At 35.6% G+C, this 27,877-nt stretch overlaps 1 long non-coding RNA gene across 1 annotated transcript in view; it reads left to right on the top strand.

The window, feature by feature from the left end:
* Window positions 1-26,243, top strand: part of LOC110461567 — a 42,813-nt gene extending 16,570 nt beyond the window's left edge. Inside the window, exons 2-5 of the long non-coding RNA XR_002464148.1 lie at window positions 16,096-16,164; window positions 19,032-19,067; window positions 22,638-22,694; window positions 26,180-26,243. This is a non-coding gene — a long non-coding RNA (uncharacterized LOC110461567). The remainder of the gene's footprint in view (window positions 1-16,095; window positions 16,165-19,031; window positions 19,068-22,637; window positions 22,695-26,179) is intronic.
* Window positions 26,244-27,877: the final 1,634 nt, after the last annotated feature.

The raw sequence follows: 27,877 nt of genomic DNA, 5'->3' as shown, positions 1-27,877 counted from the left end.
TTGCTCCACAGAGTGATAGGAGATGGGAACTGCTTTTTTAAATGCATAGCTCATTTGATTACTGGAAATGAAAACGACCATATACATGTTCGAACTTTTGTCACAAATAAAATGAGACATACGATAAACTTGCAAAGTATTTTGCCAAATAGTTATGACGTACAAACTTATTTGAGTCGGTCTAAAATATATCAGCCTGGAACTTGGGCAACACATGTTGAGATTGTTGCGACTGCAAATGTATTAAATACAAAAGTATATTTGTATACAAGACATGGTAATCGATGGAAGTGGTTAAAACATGTACCAACATTTATTGCACTGGTTTCACAACAAAAAGCACGTGCCATATACATCAATCACACAAATATGTACCATTTTGATGTTGTGTTGTCCGTCAATAACATCATAACTCCATCCCTTAGCAAAAGTCTGTTAAATACAAAGGTTCTTCAAGAATTACAAAGACAACACAAACAAAGTAGAAAAATTGCTGATGCTTTAACAGACCCTGCTGGTGTAAAGCAAAGGAAATAAAGAACATTGGCAAGTAAAAGATGTGAAGTCAAAGTGAAAGAGGTCAAAGACAATAAAAAAACCCAGCAACAAAGCAGAAAATAAAGCATGCAGCAGTCAAACTTGGTAGAAAGACAAAAGACGTTACAAAAGAGGATGAAACAAAGAAAACAAAACGTGAAGAAGCGATGGAAAAGAGGAAGGAATCCAAAAGGAAATATAAAGAAGTAAAACGACAGAATCCTCATTATAAAAAACAAGAGAACTTAAAAAGAAAAGAATCCACACGGAGGAAAGCTAATGTCTTTAGAAGTGAAGCTTCACCTTCAAAAAGAGTTAAAAAGGCAAATAAACTACATGTTAATGAATCTGTGATCCAACATTTCAAAATTTGTACACAAGAAAGCCCCAAATACATTTGTTCTATTTGCAATACAAAACAACTGTCAGAAAATTACACGCCACAAAAATTCCTCATCCAGACCTACTTGATCAGTGTAGGACACATTTGCAAAACTTGTCACCGATATTTATGTAAAAATTAACTCCCACCACAAGCTATTTCGAACAAACTCTATATTCCTCCTTGTCCTGAAGAACTGGCAAAATTGAATATAATTGAAGCACGTTTACTATCTCAACGTTATCCATTTATGAAACTTATTGCATTGCCCAAAGGGCCAAGGATCTGTGGTCATTGTTCGTGTAGATGCTGAACAAGTGTGTCGCTCATTGCCCAGAACACCATTAAATGCTGGTGTTATACCAGTGAAAGTGAAACGGAAACAACAGTACAAGTCTCACGTGTATTATAAAAATATTAGACAAGATTTGGTCAAACTGGCTTTTGCGTGGTTAAAGGAAAATAATAATCACTATTCGACTGTTGTTGAGAGAGTAGACTGGGAAAAGGAATGAGAAAAAGAGGATGATGAAGCATGGAAGCTTCTTACTGGCACATGTGAGCCTCAAAGTGAAGAAGCAAATGTTACCAGTAATGAAGAAACATATCAGGAAATTGATGATTCAAGTGGAGACTCAAAACTTAGAGGACTACAATATGATACTTGCATACAGAAAACTGACCCTCTTCTAGATGCTGAAAATATATTGAGTATATCACCAGGAGAAGGCAAAATACCTATCAATATGATGACAGATAAAGACTGTGAACAACAAGCTTTCCCTCAGTTGTTTCCAACAGGAGAATTTGGATTTCAAGCTGAAAGAGTAGTGCCACTAACTCCAAAGAAATATTTTAATGCAAGGATCCTTCATAAATATGGGCGCTTCGCATCTAACATTGGATATTATTTTTTTGCACAATACATTTCAGAATATAAACAAATCATGAATTCATTAGCGATAGCATTTAAAAAGATGCATTGTAAATCAGAATATGAAGAAAGCTTAACTGTTGGAATGGTAAGGGATTCAAGTCGTCTACAAAACTTGATTTCAACGACAAGGCTTATCGCTTCTTAAAAACAATTCGTGGAACACCACCTTACTGGCAAAATGCCATGTATAAACTCCTGGCGGCTGTGAAGCAGTTGGGAATATTTTTTTTGTGACCTTATCAGCTGTAGATTTAAGGTGGTCAGATACGCTTCAGGTGATTTTGAAGCAACAAGGGAAAACACTTTCTTCAACTGATATTTCAAACTTGACTTGGGAACAAAAGTGTGACATACTTAGGTCGAACCCAGTAACAGCAGCTAGGCATTTTGATCATCGCTTCTCTGCCTTTTTCCGCGAAGTTGTTCTTGGAAATGCTAAACCGCTAGGTGAAGTGCTATACTATTCATATCGCATTGAATTCCAGCAGAGAGGTTCCCCACACGCCCATTGTGTTATTTGGACAAAGGGTGCTCCCTCTTCAGATGCTGATGATGAAACTATTAGCAGTTTTATAGACAAATACATCACATGTGAAATACCATCAAAAGAATCATAACCTGAGCTACACACATTAGTTACAACTTTACAACGCCATTCACACTCTGCTTCATGCAAGAAAAAACAAACAAACTGTCGATTTCATTATCCAAGACGCCCATCTAATGTTACTTTAATAGCAAAGCCATGTGACAATGACAATATGGAACTCTGTAAATTTAAATTAGAATACAGTGCTGAAATAAAGCAACGTGTTTCAGAGAAACTAGATGGAGATGGAGATTATGTGACTGTTGAAGACTTGCTGAAAAGTTTGGGTGTAAGTGCAGCTGAATATACAGCTGCCTTAAAGTTATCAAAAAGAGGGAAGACAGTAATACTTAAACGTAAACCATCTGAAAAATATACTAACTCTTACAATCCGCTTCTTTTGAAAGCTTGGGAAGCAAATATTGATGTACAATATTGTCCTGATCCTTATGCATGCATTGCATATATGGTTTCATATATTACAAAAGATGAAAGGGAGATTAGCCAGCTTCTTCAATCAGTTTCAAGAGAGAACATATCGGATGGTATTAGGTCACAAATGAAGAAATGTGGAACATCATTTCTAAATGCACGAGAGGTCAGTGCACAGGAGGCAGTGTATGGACTGCTTTCTATTCCGTTATTTAGGAGCAATTATCAGACAATTTTTGTGCCAGCTGATTTACCAGAGAAACGTGCTTTTTTTGTGAAACCTGGACCTGTCATTCGTAACATGGATGAAAATGATAAAGATATATTCTGCACCAATATACTTGATCGTTATGCGGCACGACCTGACGATTTGCTTGATTTCCCTTGGTTGAATTTTCAGTTTGGTATATTCCATGTATAGTCAAAAAGGAACCCGAGGAGGAGTATGGAGAGAACTGTGAAAATGTATTCACATCAGTGATCACACTTAAAAACTCGTTGGGCAAGATGCGAAAACGTCAAAAGGCTGCTGTGCTTAGATACTACAAAGTATCTTCTGAAAAAGAATCAGAGATATTTGCTTACTTTCAATTGGTTCTCTTTAAGCCATGGAGAAATGAAAATCTTGACATTTTGAAAGATTTTTTACCTACAGTGAACAATACGAAAATGTGTATGACATTATATCCTCCAATAAATCAATGTTTTAATATCACACCAAGCAAATTGAAGACTAGACTAGTCTAGATCAACTTCAAAAATTTGGGCCGCCTGAACATGCATCAGCACAGACACAACAGGATCTTTCTGACCAAATATTTGAGAAGAAGAACATAGCTGAATTTCAGTTTGAACAAGAAACAAAGAAGAGACTGATGTGTTCAAAGGTTTTGAAACAGTCAATTCCACACCTGTGACATTGTCTATGGAAACAAGACCAAGTTTTGTCAGTGATTATATGTACAGAAGAAAGATTCAGCAATTGAATGAAGTAAAGACAAAAGTATTCCAACATATATTGCAGTGGTGTTCTCAATTCAGTGACAAAAACAACACACCTGATCAGCTAAAATTGTTTGTGTCTGGTGGAGCTGGTACGGGGAAATCTCATTTGATAGAGTGTATTTATCAGATGGCAATGCGTCGATTTCAAACCCATTCAGAGAACCCTGATGAAATCCACATTGTTTTAGCTGCACCAACAGGGACAGCTGCACATAACATTTCCGGTGTTACTTTACATTCGGCTTTTCTCTTACCACTGGGACAACAAAATCTTACATAAAGCTTTCTGATGACAAGAGGAATTCACTCCGCTCAAAGATAGCAATTCTGAAACTACTAATAATAGATGAAATCTCAATGGTTGGCGTTGACCTCCTCCTTCAGCTTCACTATAGACTTTGTGAAATAACAGGAAGTTCTGACACTTTTGGGGGAGTTTCAATACTTGCCTTTGGAGACCTGTTCCAATTGCCTCCTGTACTTCAACAATATGTTTTTAAAACACCGCGGGACCCTATTTTAGCTTTATATGGGAGTTTGTGGACAGACTTCAAATTCATTGAATTGACTGAAGTTATGAGGCAAAAAGATGGCCAATTTGCAGCACTTTTAAACCGAATTCGTACTGCATATCACTCTCTCACTCAAAAGCAGATGTAGGTGTGCTACAGTCTAGATGAACAACAGAAAGTGCTGTAGATTACCCTAAGGATGCCATGCATGTATCTACAACAAACCAAAAGGTAGATGACCATAATACTAAAAGACTGAATAACTTGAATGCTGATCTAACACAATTTCAAGCTATGATAAAGTTCCAAAGATTTTGAAAAATTATTCACCAAGTAATGATATACGGTTCACCGGTGGACTCCCTAACAATATTGTTGTTTCACTTGGAGCAAGGATCATGCTTATAAGAAATGTAGATGTATCTGATTGACTGGTCAATGGTGCTCAAGGAGAAGTTGTTGGATTCATTAATGAGAAAACAGAATCAAAAATTATTGCAATTCTTGTGAAATTTGATACCGTTCAAACTGGGAGTGGTCTAAGGAAAAAATCTCAGTTTTCTTCAAAACTTCATGAAGCTACGCCAATTCTACGATCAGAAATATCTTATACAGTTTCAGCTAAATCAAAAAGTTTGGCTGTTACTCGTCAACAGTTTCCCATTAAACTTTGTTGGGCTTGCACGATACACAAAGTTCAAGGAATCACAGTGGACAAAATTGCTGTTTCATTTGCAAACAGATTCAACTATGGACAGGCATATGTAGCACTTAGTAGGGCCAGGACATTGTCAGGACTGTACCTTTTAGATTTGGATCAAAAGAAAATTACAGCAAATATTTCAGTGTTGGATGAAATCGAACGGATGAAAACCAACTGCGCACTTGATCTGAATTTTTTCACCAATCTCAGAAATGACAACATATTTGAGACTTGCACTACTGAATGTACTTATTGATAAACATGATAAAGATGTGACTTTCAGTTGGATAATCCAGAAAAGTGATATTGTGATTTTAACTAAAACATGGTTATCTTCATCGGTGATGAATGCATCGCTATTGTATGAACAAATGTTTTCAATATTCAGAAGTGACAAGAAAAATATTGACAACAATCCCTCCCGAACAGCTGGTGGTGTTGCTATACTCATACGCAAACACATTGCATGTGAATCTTTATATTCTTATGCAGGAAGTACGTTACAGGTCACTGTAGTTAAATGTACACACAACATGCACTGTTAATGTATAGTGGGCATCTACAGATCTCCTGAAAAAAGTGTGAGTCAAATAGATATTCATATTCTTCAGGATGCATTGAATCAAAGTTCTAATAGCTGGTGACGTCAATGATGGAGATGCTACTTCTGAACAAATGCTTACATCATTTTTTGAACAAAATGAATACCATGAGAATGTTAATGTTCCCACACATTTAAGTGGATCACGTCTAGATCATGTTCTCACAAAGACTTTACATGTGCCTGAACTACATGTTGTAGAATCATATTTCAGTGACCACAAATGGGTGTACTTCACGCTTGCCTGACATGACTTCAAGCAGTCACCAGGATATAAACAAACATGTTATTCTGTATACTGTAAACGTTGAAATTTACGCGAGGGGGGATTTATCCTAAATACGCGAAGGTCATACGGCCGCGACAATTTCCCCCACGTGTATTATTTTGTGGTATATGGTATTTATGGAACAAATTCAAATGCAAAAATTCGCGGAAATAACCCACACGTGTAAAGTTTACCTATCGAAATCGCGAAATTAACCCCCCGCAGAAATAAGCACGTTTACAGTAAGCACATTCCAAAAATATTTCCTTATTGTGCAATGCTCAGTTGTTTATACAGTTAAAGTAAAGGGGTTGAGGAATATAGCATACTTTAACCTTTTTATTAAACTAATACAGATTGGAGAGATATTTTTTGTAACTCAAATATATTTGTAATACAGAAGCTGTATAAAATATAAATATATATTTCATTTTAAGTATTTCACAAGACAAACTGCAGGGGCTGGGATTTGACTTAGCAAATGATTTGTTGTTGATAATCGACTCGCAGGTTCCCTATCCAAAAAGAGTGATCCATACCCATCTTTGTTCCGAACTTCAGCGTAAAATTTCTTAATACTTGATTGCATTATTCACCCTGACAGCTGTCAATCTTGTTTATATTCTTCTCTTTCACCTCCAAATAATGTAAAACAACGGCAATGGATGCCTTCACCGTTTTTGTGTATACCAGTATTTATTTTCAGATTACCTTCATCCAATTCAGAAATCTGCAAGTGCCAATATAAAAAAAACACTGTGAAACTGTCGTCTGCACATGGGAGGCAGGTCGCTAACAAGCTCCGCCTACCTCTCGTCCAAATGGCTTGGCGGAAACACCTGAGTGTGGGTGTGTTTTTGTTCTCAGACTAACACACACGACTTAAACACCGCCAAGCAAAACCGAGGAAAAAGTGGAGTTATAGTCAATTTAACCAGTTACTTTATGTATAAAATAGTAAATTAAGTAGAGGTATATTAAAACAGTTTGTCTCCCAGACACAGTGATAGCATTTACCTTTTAGAGTCAAATACTCATGTCACATCATTGGAGGATGCTAATTAATGAAAATTACAACAATGTGTCACAAAAGAGGGTGAAAAAAGAGGAGAGGGAGAAAAGTTTTGAAGGCATCATTTAAGAGGTGATTGATTTTGGAAATTCCAAAGGCAACATCATCACATGACCTGATTTTCAATTAGTAGAATACGGAACACATATCTGAGGTATTATAGTAGATATTGATGATCAGCGTGTTAGAAGAATACGGAACACATATCCGAGGTATTATAGTAGATATTGATGCTCAGCGTGTTAGTAGCAAACGGAACACATATCTGAGGTATTATAGTAGATATTGATGCTCAGCGTGTTACTGAAGCAATTAAACTTAAAATGGTGAGCGGCTTTAATGTCACACTGACATAATTCTAGTTTCATATTGATTTACTTGGCTCTACGTATTTAAGGAATAATTTTGTACAATAAATCCCTGATTTCTAAAGCAATGTTAGTTGCCTCCTACGATCATGCAGTTGTATACATCAAGACTATTCTTTTCCCGAACCTGTAAAAAGCTGGCATAATTTTTGTACGCAAAGTAAATCAATTTACTGAGAAGTACTGAAGACAAAAACGAATCAATGCTCATATCGAAATAGGAAATGTTCTGAATCCTGGTTCATAGGCAAGTAGGCGTTGATTCTAATGGACATCTGTTATATATACTATACAATGAATTTTCACAATTAAAAGTGGATATATGTTTTAAGACCATAAAAAAACAACTGGATCAGTGGGCAAATTGAAAGTTTGTCCTCACAATGGCATATTTAGGCAAGAAACATTTAGAACGTATCATCCTGTGAGCATAATTCATAAATCGTTTGAAGGGTCTTTTTATGTATATTGTTCAACTTACATCAAATCCATCACCGTCATAGGTAGCAAAGTACAATAAAAATGATCTGATCCTGAAAATAAAGATCATGTCTCAGAAAGTGGATTCATACTTTTTTCTTTTTTATAAAAGAAATTGTTTCCCCAGATTTGGGACTTTTGAAAACCTGTTTACCACAGCAAAAAAACATGATTTTTAACCCAAATTTGACCCCCGCAAGTAGTATTGTTTTTCTTAAAACCTGTTTTAAATTAAATATCACCTACTCGGTAATAGAAATACTCACGTTTTAGCATAGGTCGTTCAGATGGTATTTTTTTTTCAATATTTACACATGTGCTGAGAACAAAAATAGACTACATGAAAAGCCAGTTTTTGTTGTGTAGATACAGATTTGTAAATGGCCAAAACTGTAGTCTCAAACCAGATATATTTTTATATTATTTTTTTAAAGTGCATAGGCCAATTTAAGTGCTGATTTTGTTTTTCTATTTTGATTCATGTAATATTAAAGGGGTTATTCATTGTACAAAAATATCACCCATGGCCACCGAATGCTACTGTACACATAATGTTAAATCATAAAACAAATAATTATAGCTTTTTAAGTGGAATTGTATCAATTTTCATACTATTCAATCGATGTCGGAAGTCTATCGTGCCAGATCGTGCAAGGAAAAAGGTGAGCTTCCGGAAATTCCGCTACCAGATTTTAACAATGAGATACAGTCTTCTTCTGCCCATCAATCTACTGAAGGCGAGGTTGATGATCTTGTTGAAGCATACATATCTAGTATAGAAGCCCTTATAGAGAAACACGCATCTCTACAGACTAAGGTGATAACTGTGAGTCCGAATGCCCCGTGGTATAATGAAAATCTCCACGTAGGGAAACAGAACCGCAGAAAAGCAGAGGACTAAATTAATCGTTCACCAATAAATTAAGCATATAGAATTTAGAATATAGATTAAGCATATAGAAATTAGAATATAGCAAGGACCATAGGCAGCTTTTTAGGACTCACCAAAAATCTAATCGGTCAGAAAGGTGAAATTATCCTGCCAAGCTGTACTTCTGAAAAAGACTTGTCAAACAAGTGATTACTTTCTGAATAAAATCAGCTCGACCAGGAAAAATGTGCGCGCAATGATCTCTGCTGCTGACAATGATATTGCTGTCATGACTGCTGACATTAAATTTTATGGGAAACCATTGACAAAACTCTCACCAACAACCCAGGACGAGTTGCGCAATCGAATCGCCATCGAAGACCTGTGAGCTTGATCCACTTCCTACAGACCTATTTAATAATGTCTTGAAGCACTGCTTCCTTTGATTACCTCAATGGCTGAGTCAAAGGTACCATTGTGATTCAAGAAGGCACATGTTAGACCATTGTTGAAGAAGCCTGGAATGGACAAGGAGGAATTGAAGAACTACCGCCCAGTGTCAATTTGCTTTTTCTGTCTAAGATCTTGGAGAAGGTTGTGTCCCGGCGTTTAGAGGTTCATCTCCATGCAAACAATCTTCATGATAACTTGCAATCGACCCACCGCATGGGACACTCTACTGAGACGGCCCTCCTACATGCACATAATGACATAGCTTCTGCATTGGATAACAAATGCAGAGCGGTGCTTGTCATGCTGGACTTGTCAGCTGCATTTGACGTTATCGATCGTATTGAGTGACTGATACCGCACTTTGCTGGATACAGTCGTATCTGAGTGAACGACGACAGTGTATTGCCATCGGATCTACCACCTCACATGACAAAATGCTAGTTTTTGGGGTTCCTCAAGGGTCGATGTTAGACCACGAAAATACTACCTATATTCCAAACTGATCGGAGAGATTTGTCGTCGCCATAGCCTTCGCTATCATTGTTATGTTGATGACACACAAATGTACGTGGTCATCAAACTACAGGACAGTTGGGATACAATATAAGAAAATCTGGATGAACGCCAACATGCTAAAGCTTAATCAGGAAATACGGTACTGATCACTGTTGTGTGTCCCAAAATATCCTACGGTGACCTATGGAAACTGATTATTGGGGTGGCTTTCAGCCACGTTGAGGATTAGCTTACCACCTGCTATTAGAAAGTCAAATACCCTGGCCAAATTCAAGAAGGACTTAAAAACTCACCTCTCCACGTGTGCATTTTTTATTGAACAGGCGGCATGTACATACCATCCTTTATTCATTAATTTATGTGCACATTGAGATGATTAGTTTCTTGTTTATTGTATAGTGGTGATCGTAGGCCTTTTTATTTAACAATTATTACTAATACTATTATCCATATGTTGTAAAGTGCTTAAGAGTAATTTTATATAAATGTTGTATCTTATTATTAATAATATATGATATTATCTTCATCTGTGCATGCAATCGTCCGTCCATACCTACTGACTGTTGTTTCCAGAACATATCTGCCACTGTTTCATAAATGGGCACTGACTTAAATAAAAGGCAATGGATGGAATCCTTAAATATTGTACTATTATCTTAAACCTGAAGTTATGAAATAAATATTCCGGAGCATAGGTCAACTGTTGTTTTATGAATGGGCACCAAACTTTATGTATAGGTATCAGAAGGTGGTGGTCACACCCTGAATTGAGGTCAGTGACCTCACCTTGACCTTTCTCAAATCATATTTGCAGCACATATCTTAGCCAATGTTTCATGAATGGACTTCAAACTTTGTAGAGTTGACAGTTGGGTTGGTGATGGCTCCGACCTATTTTCTATATCTATTTATATCCTGTATATCAGTTTTGAAAGCTTAATGGGCCAACAAGTTACAAGTATCCCGTTAACTATCCTTGGACCATGAAATGCAGTTGCCATGACGAATTTTAATCGTTTTTATTATAAAGAATAAAAGTTGTGTCAAATGGACACTGCTTTGGAAAGGAGACATAAAAAAAATGCAAAAAGAGCAGTATAAAATTGTTTAAAAATTCATTTGAGCAATTGCATTAGTAGAGAATGCATCATCAACATGAAACAATATTCTTTAGAGTCATGTGCATTACATATATCATTGTCGATATATTTGATACAGACAGTATACCAAGTGCTCAGTGAAAATAGAAATAGAAAATACATTTTCGTGAAATCATACTGTGTAAATTTCACTCTTTTTCTTCATGATTAAAATTCATAATATATTATATATATAGGTTACAGATCATGAAATGGAAAGTGTCAAACTATAGCTTAAGTTTGCACTATTTTTTTAATTCATATAAGCACCCATTAGACAACAATAAAAAGATATGATAAGTCATACAGTTGTAACAGGGTGTACTCGATGCCCTAGGTCAGCATGTTTACTTGTATGTCTTGTCTATCGTACCCGTTTCGTAACAATTACGTGTAAGGTCGAGCGAATGCGATTGCACGAGTATTTCCAATACTCACGCCATCCTTGGTGTCGTATACACACGCACCCGTAACCTTCCCACCTCACTCTGCACTGTGCCGCCATCGGAGCAGGACGGACCTTTCCAGGCCTCTGGTAAGTCATTATCATTGTAATAATAATATGAAAATGTACATTATAGCACAGTGCAATAGAATATAAGATAATATGATACTTCTGTATAATAACGTCGAAGTTTATAAAGCGAAAGTAGAACTAAATAGTGTAGATAGACACCGTTTCGCATTTATTGTAAACGTTCGTTTCGTACTTAGTTCGATTCATATATTTTAATACTAATATATTGTATTTTAGGTTTATACACTGGACATGTAATAAACCAATGAACCAAAATCGTGTGCTCGTTATTACTGAGGAGTGAACGACTTTACAATGGCGCCCAACGCAAATGGTGGAACCAGATAAAAGCCAGAGTGACATAAGTGAAAGTAATTGAGGGAAGAGCGGAAGTAATGATTATAAACTTCCGGTCGCAGCTGCCGATCTAGTGCATTGTGATTTATATGGATATTTTCTGGGTGCGGTAACGTACCTGAGACTCGAGGAGAGGGACTCGGAGCTGCACTGTAGGTGTGGTGGAATGCAGTGACTCTCACGTGTATTGCGGAGATTTCGAAGCAGCCCAGAAGCTGAACTGTGAACGGTTATATGCAGTGACTGTCTGCGGTGACGTATCGATACCAGTGACTTTCGTTTTACCTGTATTCCATGATGCCAAAAGTGACTGTTCCCATATCTTTCATGTATCGCTACTTGTGTAGGTTAGGTTTGAGTTAGTTTGTTAGGGGTAGGTACATATAGATGTGCGTGACTACCAGGGACCTGTAAAGGACACATGTGAGACGGATCATTCATTTATCTGTTCATCATCATCATCATATCCCCGCACGCCCTTTCCCATCACCAGAAAGAAAGGTAATGTACATATGTTTGTGATTGTCCTTGTTTTATGTCAAATAGATTTGTTTGATTTAGGGGAAGAGTACACCTGTTCTGGAATATATTTTTGATTAATATTTCATCTATATACTGATTGTGTATTTAAATATATAATCATGGTCCAATTCTTTTTGGGATGAGTGTAAGTAAACTTAATAAGTTTATTGATAAACCTATAATTGCACCTGAGATTCTGAAATCTAAACCAGTTTTATTAACTAGCAACAAGGGGTTTTCCTTGAGAAATCATATAGATATTATTGAGAATTTTGGCCACAGTTTGGTATTTCATTGTAGAGCAGGAGCTCGTTTGGATCAAAATTATTTTTGGATTGTTAGACATTTACTAGGGATAATTGAAAGAAATGGTTCTATTATATTATATATTTGGTTAGGTACTTGTGACCAAAGTAGGTCGATTTATTGGATTGAGCCATAACACTGATGATGAATTTTCTGTCTATGTAAAAAATAATATTGACAAATTTGTTTCATTTGTATCTAAATTCCCTACTGTTAAACTTATTTCTTGGAAATTCCTCCATATTCATAATCCATAAGGATTTGGAATTGTTCTAAGGGACATGTGTATCCCGAGTCTTTTGTGCAACAGGATTTGGTACTGGAAAGCAGGATTGAAATCCTCAACCAGTATATTAGGGAAATTAATTCCAGGTCTGGTGTACACTCACTGAACTTTCGGTGTGATTTGATCTTATACAAGAGCGCAGGTCGTAAACCAACTGTTAACTTTTCCCTTTATCAGGACGGTATACATCCAAATTATCTCTTAGCCAGAGTTTGGATGAAGCGACAAACAGGCTCAACAGACAGCGTTTGACACTGTAAAAGAAAGGTTAATGAGCCCTCCAATATTTGCTTATGCTGACTATACCAAGTCCTTTATTGTACATACTGATGCGAGTGGTACTGGACTGGGTGCAGTACTCTACCAGAAGCATGAGGGTAAGGAGCAGGTCATAGCTTATGCAAGTCGAGGACTAAGACCAAGTGAGCGCAATTATCCAGCTCATAAGCTTGAATTTTTAGCACTGAAATGGGCGGTGACTGATAAATTCCATGACTACCTGTATGGTAACACATTCGAGGTGGTTACGGATAATAATCCCCTCACGTGCTAAGTAAAGCTAAGCTGGATGCCACCAGCCATAGGTGGGTTGCTGCTCTAGCTAGTTGGGAAAAACAATGCTGATGCAGACGGTCTCTCGCGCACATCTTTTTGTGACTCTGATGTTGTCAAGGCAGTATGCCAGTCAGCAACTGTTGTAGCTCTACTGATTGACAGTATAGCTAATCAGGATGAGATAGGTTCTCATTTGGCCAGTGAGGAGATACTCTCAGACGATAGCTTGAGCACAATAGATTGGCAAAAGCAACAACAGGAAGATAAAGAGATTGCCAGGGTTATAGACCTCAAGAGAACCGGTTTTCATCCCGGGGGAAAAACCGTAAGGATGAGTCCCCATATGTGCAGAAATTCATGAGGAATTGGAGCAGATTTTGTCTACATGATGGTGTACTCTACAGAACCGCTTCTCTAGACAGCCATTAGGTAAAACACCTAAAGGGGGGTCCATGATGACGTAGGTCATCAAGGTAAGGAGAAATCTCTTTGGTTAGCTAGACAGAGGTTTTACTGGCCAGGTCTAGAAAAGGATGTAGACAATATAGTTGGAAACTGTGGACGGTGCATAAGATGAAAAACACCAGTGAAGCCTCAGGCTGAACTGGTACCAATCCATTCCACGAGACCCATGGAGTTAGTTTGTGTTGACTTTCTCACATTGGAACCCTCCAAAGGTGGTTGGGAGAATATTCTGGTTATCACTGATCACTTTACCAGGTATGCTCAGACGTTGCCTTGTCGAAACCAGACAGCACGCACAACTGCTAAGGCTCTATTTGCACATTCATAGCCTATTACAGCTTTCATGAGCGTCTCCATAGTGATCAGGGTAGAAAATTTGAAAGCAAAGTTATAAAGGAGCTCTGTAAGATAGCGGGAGTTCGAAAGATCAGAACCACACCCTACCATCCTATGGGAAATGGGTCGGCGGAACGATTTAATTGCACTCTCCTGGGTATGCTTGCTACCCTCGAGGAACACCAAAAAGCGGATTGGAAGTCTTATGTCGCTCCACTAGTTCAAGCCTACAATGCCTCGAAGAGTGATGCCACCGGGTTCTCCCCACATTATTTAATGTTTGGTTGGCATCCTCGCCTGTCCGTGAACGTCTTCCTTGGAACAGACCCTTGTCAACAAGGGGCGGCAGATAAGACCTCGTACGTCAGCAAACTCAGGGATAGAATGGAATATGTCTGTAAGGTTGCTGGTACTGAGGCTGCTAAAGTAGCTTTGCGCAACAAAAATCGCTACGACAGGTCAGTCCGTGAGAAGTCGGAGACCGTGTCCTTGTAAGAAAGGTTGGTCTCAAAGGGGAAAACAAATTGGCTGATAAGTGGGAACAGGAACCATATCGGGTTACCGAGGAGTGAACGACTTTACACAGTAAACTAAAAGAACTGATTATTAATTTTGTTCAAATTTTTTTTTTGAATTATGTCAAATGTTTATTTATTGAAGCATCCATCTTTCTTGATTAAGACATTGTTTTCCTAGCCTATGTTAATGTTTGTGTAAAATGTTCAAGACAGAGTTGTATGGTATTTATAATATGGTTATATTACAGTTACTATCCCCTCGCAACGAAAGTTGTACATATGTTACACTCTTTGTCATCGCTCTGCCGACTTTATTTTCATGAAACTCCATACAAGTGTTTGTTATGGCGATGCCTTGAACAGGTTCACGTTTCGGGTTTCTACGTTGAAGGTCAAGGTCATCAACGGAGTTTTCATGAAACTTTATACAATGATTTGGTTTAACAAAACCTCAAACAAATTTGCAATACGGGTTTCTACATAAAAGGGCAAGGTCACTGTTATTTGAAAGAAAAAACTTTGCTCAAGCGACTTGCGGAACGGAGTTTCATGAAACTTCATACAATTGTTTGGTATGGCAATGCATTGAACAAGTTTTCGTTTCTGGTTTCTACGTTGTAGTCAAGGTCATTTGAAGTTATTTTAGAAAAAGCTTTGTTAGCGCTCTATCGACTTCATTCCTCAACGGAAAAATAATATATTATCTATCTAAGAATGTAGTTGCTATACTAGAGCTAATACTGATACATCATTGAATTTTCTTTTCATTTCCTCATACATATGTCACACAATGTGTGAATGCGACGAGATTTGTATCACTTGTAATGCCTTGTTTTAATTGTTCTGTGTTTAAGTATTCATATGCAAGGAAATTAATTGTTTTATACAGGAACATTTTTAGCGTCTCAGAGGAGTACATCCTAATAGAGGCCATATATAGATATTTAGCAGGCAATAAACAAAAAAATCATGTTGCAACTATTCCACAATATGATTTCATTGCAATGTCATTTTTACAATCCTAGTATATTATTCGCAAAATCTCATTGAATGCATGATAAAGAAAATCAAACAAATATTTCAAGAATTAGGAAATACTATACGTTAGGAATGCGCAGTGTTTCGTTAATACTAAATGTATTTTTGGTCGAGTAAAAGATCTATATTAAAAGATATGAAATAAGTATGGCAGTTTTAAGCGCAAAACCTATTATTAACTTGGAATTTAAAATAATTTAAAATAATTGCTTATACAATATGTCTAATGTTTTATAAAGTGAAATAAATCCGATAATTGAAAAGTCTCAGCTCTGTGATAAGAAGGGAATGGAACAGTCAATCCTTCATACCGTTTTTATTTTTTTCAAGATCCAGCGGTTATTCTACGGATATACTTTTACTTGGTTGGTGCTTGTATTGTGATGAGTGTAAAGTTACGTAAGTATATTTTGTTTACTGCGAAATTAATTTAGAAGAAGGAAACACTAGTATAGCAATCAATAATCAAAACTGTCTAATGGTATGCTAAGAAAATATCACACACCCTAACTCCACAAAAATAAATCGTCCCAAAAACATTATGAAAAATATAAATAAATGAAAAATTAATAATGAAAGGATAAATCATGTCATGCTAAGTAAAAGAGACGAGTTGTATTGGTAGACAACATTGTCAGAACAAATTTCCAGTGTTGTATTTCATTTCTTACCTTCAACTCATATAGCCAAGGCTTATGAAAACTGCAGATGCTGACAGATAAAAATCTAGATCACTTGCTTCATATAAGTCTGATATAATCATATCTTTAAAATTGATGAAGTTCACCACAAATAAATATATATTCCTTCTGACGATTGCAGATTCTGGGTGTCAAAGGACACAAGGTCGATTCTTTTCCCGCCTGTCTGGGAATAATATGGAAAATAAATAACAACTGTGGTGTAGTGAGGTATGCAAATACTTGATCTCAATGTCAGTCTCATATTCTATTGATCTATATTGGCACCAAGCAAGGTTATCCGACAAACATAAGTTTTACATAAAAGCTACAAATGAATACTGAACACTAAAATTGGGGGAAGTATGAACAAAGGAAAGATTAACATGGAGACACTTGAACAATTACTGGAAGAATAAGACCAGGTTTTCCGGAAGGGTAAGCGTCTTCTGCTCTACCGACGACACCAGCCACATAAATCTAGGTCAAGTCCAAGTAATGTCACGTTCTGAAATGAAGAACTCGTGAAGTGACAACAAAACCACAAGACACCTGTGAGCATAATAAAAAAAACACAGACCTTCACTCACAAAAAGAAATATTATAATTTCCCATGAGGTCATGCTGGCGACCATAACACTTCTTCATATTATTCATCTACCTGCATCTTTGGAAACCCCGTGTTGTAAGTTTGTCCGTCAGGAGTCAACAGCTGTCACGGAAGTCATGATATTCGGAGCAAACTCTTGACTACCGAATCAACTGCGACATCCGAACGTCATAGATAGGGAAGCTGAGATTTTTAAGGGGAAATTTATGATCGAAAAGTCGAACTCGTCCCGCTTAAAACCTTGCAAGCTCAGCTAAGAGCAACATTTATGAGGTTGATGGAAAAAACGAAAAAAAAAACAAATATATTTTTTAATACCAAAACGATATCAAATCTCAATTTCATAAAATATATACCCACAATTATGCATATGATGATGTGGAAATACATGCTTATTTTCATGCTTAGATATTATTATTTAATATTAAATATGATGTTACATGGAATCAGTACGTATCCGTAAATTAAAACCGTAATCATAGTCAAAGCTTTCATACATACCACGATGAATAAACTAATGGACTGGAAATGTTAATGTACACCTTTTTGCCATATGTTGATGGTGAAATCTATATTAAACCATACTCCATACGGTTATTTTCATTAAATTAAATGTAACAGCTGTATTCAGTAACCTGACTCAGAATGGCTCTATTATTTTTGAATACATCGAAATAAATACATTATCATGCATGGTTTGAAAATTCGTCTTCAAACTTTAAGACTTGCGCTTTTGATACATATAATTTCCCTAAACTTTGTAATATATCATGAACGAAATCGAAGGCTGTATACGCCAAACCATGTGAATGATACAAAAGTGTGACTTATGGTTGTGTTTTGGTTTGGACATTGATCAAATTCAACATCCATACAATCAGCCTAAAAGGTTTTAGAACTATTTGTATGCATTAAAAATAAGTTATTTAAGAATAAATAAATATGCATTTTACCACTTCTGTAAGGCATAGCCTCTGGTTAGTAGTCCTCATCTGAGTGATATATCAACCATCACCATAAACAGTTGATTTACAGGGACATCCACACCACAGGTAAAATGGAGCAGATTTACTAGCAAAAGATGACTAGCAGTTATATAGACATGATAACATCATCAATAACCAAAACAAAGTTAACATACACTACTAACATGTACTTGTAAGATTCATATTCTCAGCTTTAGTAACAAAGGTCTTTGAAGCTCAATAACGCAAAAATATGTACATGTTTAAGTAGAGGTTTTTAGCTCACCTGCCGGGAAGGGGGGGGGGGGGACAAGTGCGCTTATGCCATGGCGCAGCGTCCGTCGTCCAACTTTTCCTTTAAAACGCTACAAACTTGAACGGCTTAGTGGATTTAAACTGAATTTGGTCTGGAGCATCCTTGAGCAAGCGGCACTCAATTTTGTATAAAGGGTGGGTGTGACACCCGTGGGGGAAAAGGAGCGGTGCCCACTAGGGAAAATAGAGGTAAAACCTTTAAAACCCTTTCTACCATAGCGATTAAGGAATTTTATCCTCATTTAGTCTGGAGTGTCCTTGGTCCAAGGGGACTCAATTTTGTATAAACGGTGGGTGTGGCTCCATTGGGGCAGAGGGGTGGGGCCGAATAAGGCAAATAGAGGTAATCCTTTAAAAATATTCTTCTACCATAGGGATTAAGGGATTTCATCCCAATTTGGTCTGTAACATCCTTAAGCCAAAGTCACTAAAATTTGTTTAAACGGTGGGTGTGACCGCCCAGAGAACGGGGGCTCAATAGGAGGAAAAGAGGTAAAACTTTTAAAATCTTTCTCCTAGCGTGGGGATAATAAAACTTTATCATTCTTGATCTGAAGCATCCTATTGGCAAGGGGACTCAGTTTTGTATAAACTGTGGGTGTGGCCCCCTGCGAGCAGTAGGGTGAAGCCAAATGGGTCTAGTCCCCCCTAGATAATAAGTATTTCATATCTAACATAATGATTATGCATTTTCAGTTTCAAAGAAGAAGAAAAGAGACGCTCTATATGAAGGTAACTGTAGTGTTTCGTTATGTCATTTTTTCTGTCTACTACAAAAAACTTTACAGTAGTGATAAATCTGATATTAAAATACTAACAACACTCATGCAATACGATTTTTTAGTCAAATTGAGAATGTATATTTCTTAATCAGAATGACACAAAATAGGAAAGGTCGTCAATTTATTTTCCTCTTTTTAACAAAGCTTTCACTGTGCCTGTGAATTTTAAGTTTTATGAAATGGCAACAAGTATTTGGTAAACCGGAATGCAGGCATACGGAAACTGTTTATGGTTTTCGAATGCAATGAAACTTTCGTTGTTTGGAGTCCAAATATTTTCTCGCTAAGTCTGCTCACTTTTGGCGAGTCATTATTCACATATCGCGTATCCTCTACTTAAAAAGCTTGATATATAACGTCACTGTACCCAAATCGGGACAGTGCCCAAATCGGGACACTTGTGGGGAAACAGCCAAAGAAACTGTCATGCAATGCAGAGAAGTGCTTTTATGTGGACAGTTTTCATTAGACAATACTATAATGACAATTTAACTGTAGTTAAGCTTTATTGTTTGCGCATTATCTTTACATGGACAATTCAAAAATAAGAATATTTACCAAAACAAAACCTTCCTGATTTACGTGCCGTGAGACGGTATTTATTTGGATATCATTTTCAAAAGTCTATTTTATCCAAACCAATGCTAGTTTGGAGAACAAATTTAATCAGAACCCTCATTGACTCTTATATAATTCAACTATGCATACTTTTCTGACGATATTGATCGTTTATGTCAATATATTTGCCAAAATATCGAAGTGTCCCTTTCAGTGTACAGAAACGTGGGTGTAAGGGCCAGTGGATATCAAAAAAGAACAAACATTTTTGGAACTGATAGTATGGTATAAAAAGTATTGTTAATTATCTAAAATGTGTCCCGATTTTGGTACAGTGATGATAATTTTTAAAATAATATCGTTTATCTTTCTCGTCATTTTTCATACTGTCGTGTAAAACATTCATCTATGCGTGTGTAAACACTGCCAAGTTGCAGTAGTACAGAAATCTAGAATGAATATTGTCCGTATCTAACTAAGATGTGATGATATGCTACGCGGGAAAATATAAAACAAATCTGCCATATAAAAACAGTGAAGACAAGGTTACAGTTAAAAGTTAAATCGCATAAAATGACGTGAGACATATTTTCGAAATGATCATGTAGCACTGTTTTCTGGATTCTCTGAATATCTTTATGGTCGAAGTGAATGTTGGAGAGAACATGAGAACGTTTGTTTGGTTCTAAGATGCAATGTTTTGTTTACAATCTAAATATAGATCTCTTAAACTCAGGAAAATATCAGATACTGATAATGAATGTACATTGCTGACATTTCTTTCATTGTATTCACTTTGTCTTGGACAAATTAATTTTGGTAGCCCATTCTAATAGTTTATAGTGTCATTTGTGCCCACTTCACAAATCATATTATTAATCCATAAAAGTTTTTCCAAGTACGACGGTTAATATTCAAATTCCACCTGCAGCAGTTAGAAAAATAAACCAGTTTCTCAAGGTCGACTAAATATTGAAGTTATTTTAATATTTATTTCTGGATAGTTATAACTTGCATAGAGTTTCCACATGGTTAAGAAATGGGCGCATAGGAGTATTACAATTTAAGATATCGATCCGGCGCCATATATAAGTATTAGCCAGAATGCTTATAGGCCTCTGCATCGGTTTGATCCATACACATTTTGTGTAAATCAATTCATGAATTGCCATATAGACCTATGCATATCCAACTCATAAATGTTTGTCTGAACATTGACTGTCAGAAGATCTAATAAACTCCCAATTTGTAGAGTTGTTGCAATGAGATAGACATATATTGTATTTAAGTGAGATTCATGAGGCTATAGATATCATTTTTATTAGAGGGTCGTTTCAATTTTTCTTTCAATTTTAGAAGTCTATTCTCGGTACAGTACAGAAATCACTTTAATAGAGGTCCATGAAATAAACTTAATTTATTTTTCTGTGTTTCAAATTGCCATTTTTTTCGTTTTCGTGTAAAAACTTGAATAATTTCACCTCACGTAAATCAGACATCGTTTCCCCCATACTGTACACCAAGTCTTACATCTTTTATTTTAGTGTACCTTGCAAAAATTACATTAATTGATGATTACAAAGTCTAGCATGTGTCTTTTATGAATTAGAAAAAAATGGCATGTAAGAAAAAAAGGTAGGTATTTTTTTGGGGGGGGGAGGGGGGGGGGGTTCAACGGTGATTTTTATGACAATCTTTCATGTTTTTGGTAAATTGTAATTATGCTTTGTCGAGTAATTTGTTAAGAAATGTTATTTTTTATTAAAAAAAAAAAAAAAAAAAACATATAAATTGAGATGTGTGTTTAATAAAAAAAAAAATAAGATTTGATTCAGATGCGTATAAATTCAATTATGGTAAGATAAATGTAGGGTTCTGATATGATTTTAGGTGATGAAGTGATGAAATATGAAGTTTGTTCTCGCTATATCGCCAAAAATACTGGATAGATCTTTCTGAAATTTCATCTGTACAAACAGTACCTACCATGGAGTGCTGTATTTTTACCTCATATCAAGTAATTCAAATATATCCATGTGATTGGTACAGGCCCTCTAGTCCTCTTGTTTCAGTTATGCAGATATGCTGTAAACGTTCTGTTATAGGCGTTATATACGATACAGTAACTTTTATCGCAAACGTAACTAAAACTGTGCCATTCAAAAAGATAGACTGTCATGGTTTTCATACCAATTATATATATTTAGTATACATATTGAGTTTGACGAGTGTGCTGTCATACAGTGATCATAATGAAGCAAGCAAAATGTAATTACTTACTGTATATTAAAAATATAACAGTTGTAATGGCTAAAATTAGCCCGTGACGTCATCAAAATAAAACAAAAACTGAATACGAGGGCAATTCGATAGATTATGTCACCACAAAACGCCCATACGAATTGGCAATGAAATAGTTTAGCGCCTTGGCAGATTGCAAAAGCATTTAAAGAACAGATTCTAAGTAAAGGGTTGAATGGCATCCAGCTAATTCACGACAATGCTTTTAACCTTCAAAAAAAATAGCGTACATGTATTTTTGAAGTAAGAGAAGGTAGTACATATTGACCACCTAACCACCCCGTTAACCTGTTCAAATACTCTTGTTTTCCTAACTAAAGAAAATTATCTCTGGGAATCTGTATGCCTCTAGAAGTGCTCTGGTTAATGCAATCTTCGAGTGTCTCGCCAGTATACCAAGAGGAGACTTCTGTGCAGCATTAACCTCATGGATAACGCGAGGGCGAATGTGCTTTCTGCTAAGGGAGAATACTTCGAAGGATTGTACTAGAAAGATCAAACTATAAACGTCAAATATATTACCAACACAGTTGACAGAATTTATTCAATTGCCCTCAATAAATTAAGCACATAAAAAGTGTACTATAATAAACAATAAACGGTACGATTGATTCTGATAACAAATAATTCATATCTAACATAATGATTATGCATTTTTTAGATGTTCCTCCATTGAAGAAGAAGTTAAGTAAGAAGAAAAAAGGCGCTATGTATGAAGGTAATGTAGTGTTTCGTTACATTATATTTTTCTATCGAAAACAATACAGTAGTGATAAATCTGATATTAGAATACTAACAACACTCATGCAATACGATTCTATAGTCAAATTGAGAACGTATATTTCTTCATCAAAATGACACAAAATAGGAAGGTCGTCATTTTATTTTCCTCTCTTTAACAAAGCTTTCACTGAGCCTGCGCATTTTAAGTTTTAAGAAATGGCAACAAGTATTTGGTAAACCGGAATGCAGGCATACGGAAACCGTTATTTCGCTAAGTCTGCTCACTTCTGGCAAGTCATTGTTCACATATCGCGTATCCTCTACTTAAAAAGCTTGATATATAACGTCACTGTACCCAAATCGGGACAGTGCCCAAAACGGGACACTTGTGGGGAAAAAGCCAAAGAAACTGTCATGCAATGCAAAGAAGTGCTTTTATGTAGACAGTTTTCATTTGACAATACTTTGATGACAATTTAACTGTAGTTAAGCTTTATTGGTTGCGGATTATCTTTACATGGACAATTTAAAGGTAAGAATATTTACCAAAACAAAACTTTCCTGATTTACATGCCGTGACACGGTATTTGTTTGGATATCATTTTCAAAAGTCTATTTTATCTGAACCAATGCTAGTTTGGAGAACAAATTTAATCAGAACCCTCGTTGACTCCTAAATGATTCAACTATGCATACTTATCTGCCGATATTAATAGTTTATGTCAAAATATTTGCCAAAATATCGAAGTGTCCCTTTCAGTGTACAGCAACTTCGGTGTAAGGGCCAGTGGATATTTATCAAAAAAGAACAAACATTTTTGGAACTGATGGTATGGTATAAAATGTATTGATAATTATCTAAAATGTGTCCTGATTTTGGTACAGTGATGATAATATCTAAAATAATATCGTTTATCTTTCTCGTCATTTTTCATACTGTCGTGTAAAACATTCATTTATGCGTGTGTAAACACTACCAAGTTGCAGTAGTACCGAATTCTAGAATAAATACTGTCCGTATTTAACTAAGATGTGATGATATGCTACGCGGGAAAATATAAAACCAAATTGTCATATAAAAACAGTGAACACAAGGTTACAGTTAAAAGTTAAATCGCATAAAATGACGTGAGACATATTTTCGAAATGATCATGTAGCACTGTTTTCTGGATTCTCTGAATATCTTTATGGTCGAAGTGAATGTTGGAGAGAACATGAGAACGTTTGTTTGGTTCTAAGATGCAATGTTTTGTTTACAATCTAAATATAAATCTCTTAAACTCAGGAAAATATCAGATACTGATAATGAAGGTACATTGCTGACATTTCTTTCATTGTATTCACTTTGTCTTGGACAAATTAATTTTGGTAGCCCATTCTAATAGTTTATAGTGTCATTTGTGCCCACTTCACAAATCATATTATTAATCCATAAAAGATTTTCCAAGTACGACGGTTAATATTCAAATTCCACCTACAGCAGTTAGAAAAATAAACCAGTTTCTCAAGTTCGACTAAATATTGAAGTTATTTTAACATTTATTTCTAGATAGTTATAACTTGCATAGAGTTTCCACAGGGTTAACAAATGGGCACATAGGAGTATTACAATTTAAGATATCGATCCGGCGCCATATGTAAGTGTTAGCCATCGGTTTGATCCATACACATTTTGTGTAAATCAATTCATGAATTGCCATATAGACCTATGCATATCCAACTCATAAATGTTTGTCTGAACATTGACTGTCAGAAGATCTAATAAACTCCCAATTTGTAGAGTTGTTGCAATGAGATAGACATATATTGTATTTAAGTGAGATTCATGAGGCTATAGATATCATTTTTATTAGAGGGTCGTTTCAATTTTTCTTTCAATTCTTAGAAGTCTATTCTCGGTACAGTACAGAAATCACTTTAATAGAGGTCCATGAAATAAACTTAATTTATTTTTCTGTGTTTCATATTGCCAGTTTTTTCGTTTTCGTGTAAAAACTTGAATAATTTCACCTCACGTATCTCAGACATCGTTTCCCCCATACTGTACACCAAGTCTTACATCTTTTATTTTAGTTTACCTTGCAAAAATTACATTAATTGATGATTACAAAGTCTAGCATGTGTCTTTTATGAATAAGAAAAAAATGGCATGTAAGAAATAGGTAGGTATTTTTTTGGGGGGGGGGGGGGGTTCAACGGTGATTTTTATGACAATCTTTCATGTTATTGGTAAATTGTAATTATGCTTTGTCGGTAAATTTGTTGAGAAATGTTATTTTTTGTTAAAAAATCATTTTAAAAATCATTTAAATTGAAATGTGTGTTTAATAACATTTTTTGAGATTTGATTCAGATGCGTATAAATTCAATTATGGTAAGATAAATGTAGGGTTCTGATATGATTTTAGGTGATGAAATGATGAAATATGAAGTTTGTTCTCGCTATATCGCCAAAAATACTGGATAGATCTTTCTGAAATTTCATCTGTACAAACAGTACTTAACATGGAGTGCTGTATTTTTACCTCATATCAAGTAATTCAAATATATCCATGTGATTGGTACAGGCCCTCTAGTCCTCTTGTTTCAGTTATGCAGATATGCTGTAAACGTTCTGTTATAGGCGTTATATACGATACAGTAACTTTTATCGCAAACGTAACTAAAACTGTGCCATTCAAAAAGATAGACTGTCATGGTTTTCATACCAATTATATATATTTAGTATACATATTGAGTTTGACGAGTGTGCTGTCATACAGTGATCATAATGAAGCAAGCAAAATGTAATTACTTACTGTATATTAAAAATATAACAGTTGTAATGGCTAAAATTAGCCCGTGACGTCATCAAATAAAACAAAACCTGAATACGAGGGCAATTCGATAGATTCTGTCACCACAAAACGCCCATACGAATTGGCAATGAAATAGTTTAGCGCCTTGGCAGATTGCAAAAGCATTTAAAGAACAGATTCTAAGTAAAGGGTTGAATGGCATCCAGCTAATTCACGACAATGCTTTTAACCTTCAAAAGAAATAGCGTACATGTATTTTTGAAGTAAGAGAAGGTAGTACATATTGACCACCTAACCACCCCGTTAACCTGTTCAAATACTCTTGTTTTCCTAACTAAAGAAAATTATCTCTGGGAATCTGTATGCCTCTAGAAGTGCTCTGGTTAATGCAATCTTCGAGTGTCTCGCCAGTATACCAAGAGGAGACTTCTGTGCAGCATTAACCTCATGGATAACGCGAGGGCGAATGTGCTTTCTGCTAAGGGAGAATACTTCGAAGGATTGTACTAGAAAGATCAAACTATAAACGTCAAATATATTACCAACACAGTTGACAGAATTTATTCAATTGCCCTCAATAAATTAAGCACATAAAAAGTGTACTATAATAAACAATAAACGGTACGATTGATTCTGATAACAAATAATTCATATCTAACATAATGATTATGCATTTTTTAGATGTTCCTCCATTGAAGAAGAAGTTAAGTAAGAAGAAAAAAGGCGCTATGTATGAAGGTAATGTAGTGTTTCGTTACATTATATTTTTCTATCGAAAACAATACAGTAGTGATAAATCTGATATTAGAATACTAACAACACTCATGCAATACGATTCTATAGTCAAATTGAGAACGTATATTTCTTCATCAAAATGACACAAAATAGGAAGGTCGTCATTTTATTTTCCTCTCTTTAACAAAGCTTTCACTGAGCCTGCGCATTTTAAGTTTTAAGAAATGGCAACAAGTATTTGGTAAACCGGAATGCAGGCATACGGAAACCGTTATTTCGCTAAGTCTGCTCACTTCTGGCAAGTCATTGTTCACATATCGCGTATCCTCTACTTAAAAAGCTTGATATATAACGTCACTGTACCCAAATCGGGACAGTGCCCAAAACGGGACACTTGTGGGGAAAAAGCCAAAGAAACTGTCATGCAATGCAAAGAAGTGCTTTTATGCAGACAGTTTTCATTTGACAATACTTTAATGACAATTTAACTGGAGATAAGCTTTATTGGTTGCGGATTATCTTTACATGGACAATTTAAAGGTAAGAATATTTACCAAAACAAAACTTTCCTGATTTACATGCCGTGACACGGTATTTGTTTGGATATCATTTTCAAAAGTCTATTTTATCTAAACCAATGCTAGTTTGGAGAACAAATTTAATCAGATCCCTCGTTGACTCTTAAATAATTCAACTATGCATACTTATCTGCCGATATTAATAGTTTATGTCAAAATATTTGCCAAAATATCGAAGTGTCCCTTTCAGTGTACAGCAACGTCGGTGTAAGGGCCAGTGGATATTTATCAAAAAAGAACAAACATTTTTGGAACTGATGGTATGGTATAAAAAGTATTGATAATTATCTAAAATGTGTCCTGATTTTGGTACAGTGATGATAATATCTAAAATAATATCGTTTATCTTTCTCGTCATTTTTCATACTGTCGTGTAAAACATTCATTTATGCGTGTGTAAACACTGCCAAGTTGCAGTAGTACTGAATTCTAGAATGAATATTGTCCGTATTTAACTAAGATGTGATGATATGCTACGCGGGAAAATATAAAACAAATCTGCCATATAAAAACAGTGAAGATAAGGTTACAGTTAAAAGTTAAATCGCATAAAATGACGTGAGACATATTTTCGAAATGATTATGTAGCACTGTTTTCTGGATTCTCTGAATATCTTTATGGTCGAAGTGAATGTTAGAGAGAACATGAGAACGTTTGATTGGTTGTAAGATGCAATGTTTTGTTTACAATCTAAATATAGATATCTTAAACTCAGGAAAATATCAGATACCGATAATAAATGTACATTGCTGATATTTCTTTCAGTATATTCGCTTTGTCTTGGACAAATAATTTTGGTAGTCCATTCTAAAAGATTATAGTGTCATTTGTGCCCACTTCACAGGTCACATTATTAATCCATACAAGTTTTTCCATGTACGACGGTTAATATTCAAATTCCACCTACAGCAGTTAGAAAAATTAAACCAGTTTCTCAAGGTCGACTAAATATTGATGTTGTTTTAACATGTATTTTTCTGGATAGTTATAACTTGCATAGAGTTTGCATAGGGTAAACAATTGGGCACATAGGAGTATTACAATTTGATATAATGATCCGGCGCC

This window comes from Mizuhopecten yessoensis, unplaced genomic scaffold (genome assembly GCF_002113885.1).
Source record: "Mizuhopecten yessoensis strain PY_sf001 unplaced genomic scaffold, ASM211388v2 scaffold10635, whole genome shotgun sequence".
Taxonomy (NCBI): domain Eukaryota; kingdom Metazoa; phylum Mollusca; class Bivalvia; order Pectinida; family Pectinidae; genus Mizuhopecten; species Mizuhopecten yessoensis.
Note: the sequence above shows the minus strand (reverse complement) of the source record. Positions and strands in the feature narration are given on the sequence as shown.